Below are 6000 nucleotides of genomic sequence, written 5' to 3' on the forward strand. Positions count from 1 at the left end.
AATCAGATATAAATGGAGTAGAGAGAAGTGCAAGTGGAAGCTTTCTATGGGATGACTGGGCGGTCTCCTCTGTCTCTCTCTTTCCATTCTTGACTAAAGCATTATCATCAATAATGCACAATTCAAATTAATGTAGGATTCTCGTCATGAACGGGAAAAAAAAAAAAAAAAACCTTTTTTTCAATATTTTAAGTGTGTTGAAAATAATTATATTACCGTCATTCAAAAAAAAAAAAATACTAGGGAAAATTTATTTAAATTGAAATAATAATATTATAATTAATTAAGAGAGCAATTGGTTCACTATGCAGTTAATAGTAGATTAATATCGATTTATTTCATAATATTTATCACATTTGAAAAAAAAAATATTCTAAAATACTTATCACGTTTGCAGTTTCAAGAAGTAATAAATTTATTTTTTATATGTTTACCCTTTGCATATGACCAATAATTATTACTTTAATTTAATGATTTTCTTAGAGAATTAGTATTAAATTAAGAATAATATAATCAATTTACTCAATAATTTATTGTAATTTAGACAAATTTAATAATTTTTTTAAAAAATGTGAAATTTTAAATATTACAAGTATCATGAAACCAAAGTAGTACTTTAACAAATTATATTGTAGGTTGTACACTTGAAAAGTTTAATGTTCTTGTACCGACGTCAGACAACAACTTAAACACTCTCGGACACGTGTCCAATATTTTTAAACACATATGATTACTTTTCTAATTTTACTACTATTTTTGTTACATAATACTTGTCACATTTGAGAAGATAGTTTGTTTCAAAATACTTATCACATTTGTGGTTTCAATGAGTAATAAATATTTTTTTCCATGTTTAATCTTTGTATATGATCAATAATTATTACTTCAATTTAATGGTTTTCTTACATAATTAGTATTAAATGAATGGTAATATGATCAATTTACTCAATAATTTATTGTAACTTAGATAAATTTAATGATTTTCTTAAGAATATAAAATTTCAAACGTGGTAAGTATTATGGAATAAAAGTAGTAATTTCAAAAACTTTAAAATCATTTTAGGACACTTTAAATACATTTCTTAAATATTTTAATTAGATACTTTTTTATATATCTGACATTAAATTATAAATTGACCGTATGGAAGTTTATTACACCATGCAATCAAATGAGCAAGATTTATCCGATTTTTATAAGGTTTTTTTTTTTTTAGAAAAATCAAACTAGAATTTCATTAATTGAAAACTGATATTAGATACATATTAATATATTTCTATATTTTTATATAGAAAGTTTAGTAATAAACCATTTATATAAAGAGTAAAAAAACACAATTTTGATTTGAAGTATCTGATTGACTTGACAGGGCATGATATTTGTGTAGTAGGTGATCGCTTGCTCCACTTGGTGCCTATTCATTGCCACTGTTCGATTTCATAGTCTTTCTATAAATCCGAAAAGATTACCTTTAAATTTCTTCTTTTTATTGGAAAAGAGATCTACATTTTTTTTTTTTTTGCATAACTATTCAAATAATAAAAGACGTTAGATAAAATCACTATAATGGTGATAACAATAACTTAGAATTAGATCTGAAGACAAAATCTCAATATATGAGCAACAATAAATCACAATACATGGGTAACAATAACTCCAATTTATGAACAGATTTGAGGATTATTTGCGAAAAATCCCCCTACCCTCCTGGTCAATCCCACGAGCCTCAAACAAAAAAAGGAAAGGGGTGACCATCGGTGGCCGCTTGTAAAAAAATAAAAGAGAGGTTTTAGATTTTTAGAGAAAGAGAGTCCGGATTTTTTTATTTTGATAAGAGTATTTAGATTCTCAAATACTTGTCACATCTATGAAATTATTGTCTTTCTAAATATTTGTCATATTTGTAAATTTCATAAATAATAAATTATTTTAAGTTTGTTTAAAATAATTATACTATATCATTCAAAAAAAAGATACACGTAAAACTTATAAAATTTATAAAGTAATTTCAATTTTTAAAAAAATATTATTGTAATTAATTAAAAGAGCAATTGGTTCAGGATGCAGCTAATAGTTGATTACTCAACAAACAATAATTATATATTTATATTATAGGTTGTTAGGATGCAGTTAATAGCACTGCTTATCACTTTATAAGGTTAGCGTTATTATATGCTTGCACTACAATTTGGCAATAGAATCGTGTTTTAAGTTTTTTCATTTAACAATTTTTTTTTTACTAATTTGAGTGTATGAAGGAGGTCTGACAAACTGTGCTTGTTATGACCATATCTAAGTTAAGTTTTTTTTTTTCTGATTTTTAATTTTTAATAACATAACATTTAATTAAAAAAATCAGATATAGTTATAAATTTTTTATAAGACTTTTAGATAAATATTTTATAAAAACTTTAAATTTTTATCTTAAATATACATTAGTTAATTATTTAAACTTTAATTATAAAGTTAAAAGTAAAAAAAAAAAAAAAAACAAAGAAAACCATATCTTATGGTAATTCAGAAGCATATTATATTCAACAAATTAAAATGCAGAATATTTTATATCATTGATTGAGTTTTTTAAAATTGTTGAAACTCTCAAAATTGTTAATTTATGGCTAAATAAGCAAAAGGTAAACTCCGTAGACATTGAAATTTTTTAAATTGATAATTTATCTCTAAAAAAAAAATCAGAGATAAAGGCTATGATTTTAGGGAATTAAATATTTTTTTATTTTATATTTATGACTTACATAAATGACTGTCGTATTTATTTGAATTTTAATAACTATATTTGCTTAGTGCAGTGTGTTCTAAATATATTGATGCCTTATTTTTTTGAAAAATTATTGCATCCGATCCACATTGTGTCGTGTTTTATGACAATATTTTTGTTTGTGTAACTTAGATGCGTTGTTGACACAAATCTCAATTTGATGCTGATTTCATCAATTACGAATATGTTTAGCTCAATTGATAATTGATTTATCTCAACTATAAGATTTTTTGGAACTTTTTTCTGTTAGCTAATTGATTTACATTTATATTATATTTGAACTCTATTAATCTTATAAACATAACTGCTAAAAGATATATTTTTTTTTCTAAATTAATGTTTTTATGATTATTTTTATTTATAATTATTTAAATTAATTATTTAAAAAATTAATTAATGTATTTATTTATATATCACATTAAAATTAAATGTATTAATTTTAAAAATTAAAATATGTATTTTACAAGAATATATATATAAAAAATTATATTTTTAATAATAATTTTATACGTTAATGCCAACCATTACTAAAATTTTACTAAATTCAATATTTATCAAACTAATAGTAGCTGCTACTAGCTATCAACTGACACAAACAATTAATGTCTGATTTAGTAAAATTAGCTAATTTATTTATATTGATATCAACTAATTTGAAATTAAGATTTTATTATCGTTAATGTATTCTTGAGCAGTTGAGCTCATGTGTCCTGATAAATATAAATATATAAAAACTATAAAAAATAATTTTTTTTATCTCAAATAGCACTAATAATTATTTGTCAGTTTAAAATTTTTTTTACTCTTTATTATTGTTTTTTTAGTGAAAAGATAGGAATATTTTCACTTGTTCGAAACTTTTTTATATGGTTAATTTAGTGTAAAGGTCACCCGTTTGGAAATAGTTAAATTTTTCTTACGCTCCTCAAGAATTCTAAAGTCATTTATAAATAAATCTTAAATAGAATTCAATTATAAATAAAATTTTTAATTTAAAAATTAAAAAGTTATTTAATTTAATTTATAAAAATATTCTTGGTATAATAATTTTGGAAGACTAAAAGTACGGAGAGTTTTATTATAAAACTTTGGATTATTTAAACCTGTAAAATTCATTTGGAAATTCCACATTTTTTAATAGAATTTGATTTCACTACATTTAAATCCATACAATCGAATTCATAAAATATGATTTCTTTATTTTTGTCATGCTAAACACAAAAATTTAAATTTATAAATAAACTCCGCAAAATTTTATAAAATTTCAAACAAAGGGTTAAAAAGTTAAAAAGATATGAATGTTCATATTGAAGTTGAATTCCTTTTAGCTATAAAGATATGAATTGTTCAAATTGAAGTTGAATTCCTTTTAGCTATATCCATTTTTCCCCTGCAGGACTATAGGTGGATGCGTTTAGTGGAGATTGCGTAAATGCCCAACTATTTTTGAACCTGAATATATATTGTTAGGCTGTATATACAATTACCATTAGATTATGTAAATAATTACGATAGTTAGTCACGTTATTTGATTTAACCTTTAGTTAAGTTTGTTATTATTCCTAGTAGACGTATATGTGGGGAAAATCACATATGACAATCCTAAAAGAATAAACTATAATTCTTTATTGAAAAAAAAAAAATCTCGATCATATTTAAATACACTAGTCAGTATTTTTATTTTTTTCACTAGTCGATATCTTTATTTTTTTAAAGTATAATATATGTCTTTCAATTTTATTTTTATTACACTATAATTAAGGATATGCTAAAATAATAGTGTTACAATGTGATTGCAAAGAGTGGGTGCATGTAAGTGGGAGGCAGGAGGGAAGAAAAGGGGACACGGCCACGGTTCCTCTGACCCATCTATTGAATCATTACTATTGGTCCCTACATATTCCTCCTCCTCTCTTTCTTTAACTCTATTTCTATTTCTATTTCTACTACTACTAAAATCTAAATTAATTAATTAATAAAATAATAAAGTAAATAAATAAAGCCTTTCATTTTTTTTGACTCATCATGAAAAAGAGAAAAAAAAAAACACAAAGAAGACCAGTCGCCCCTCTCAAGCGGTTTTTACTTTTTTACCTTTTCTTTGCTTCAATTCTTCACTGGCGGGGAATTTTGGGGTTCTTCAATTTTTGTGCCTCTGTTTATCTCTCACGAATATAATTTAAGATAATATATTTATTATTTTTATTTTATAATATTTGTTACATTTGAAAAAATTATTTATTTTTTAAAATATTTATCACATTTGTAGTGTAAAGAGTAATAAATATTTTTTTCCATATTTACTCTTCGTATATTTATTCTTCGTACATAATCAATAATTATTTTTTTAATTTAATAATTTCTTAAAAAATTAATATTAAATTAAGGGTAGAATAGTCCATTTATTTAATAATTTATTATAATTTAGAAAATTTTAATAATTTTCTTAAAAAATGTACAATTCAAATGTGACAAGTGTTAATAAATATAATATTTTACAAAAGGCAAATGTACTTTTCCTTCTTATTATAAAAATTAAATGCTACTTCCTCCATTTCATTTATTCCAAGAAAAGTTGATTTCAACTGAAATAAATGAAACATATTTTTTTCAAATTTACTCTCAATGTTGCATTTATTACACATTTCTTCGCTCAAAGCCAATTATGTCATGCTCTCTTCTCTTGATAAAATCAATTAATAACTAAAACTTAAAAGTAACGGTTTAAGGTTAAGAAATTTAAGATAAGACAATGATTGAAGCAAATCTTGCATTAGAACTAATATCGTTTTATCATCTTCAATTGAATTTGATATAAGCATTGTAGATGATGTAATACAAGCAGTTCAGCTTATATTGAGAACATACATTGCATCTATGGACGTTTTATTATGTATCTATTTCAAATCTCTTCTGTGCACATGTGCAGTTTATATTAAGTTGTACGTATTTTATATTTTCTGGATTTACATAGATGAATAAAAGGTATGCACCAATTTTTTTAATGAACATTACTTATACTTGTTTGTAATTAAATTTAATACATACACAATCGAACCTAATTTTTTTTACACGCAAACATTTTATTGTTTTCTTTTTAGGCTCATTATCCGAAAAACTAAGAAGAACACAAAAGTACTTTCTACTAATATAATCATTTTACAAACAAAAAATAACAGAAAAACATTGTCATTACAACAGATAAATAAAAAATAACACACAATAA

This window comes from Jatropha curcas, chromosome 8 (genome assembly GCF_041381405.1).
Source record: "Jatropha curcas cultivar XTBG-Jc1 chromosome 8, XTBG_Jcur_1.0, whole genome shotgun sequence".
NCBI classification, from domain to species: domain Eukaryota; kingdom Viridiplantae; phylum Streptophyta; class Magnoliopsida; order Malpighiales; family Euphorbiaceae; genus Jatropha; species Jatropha curcas.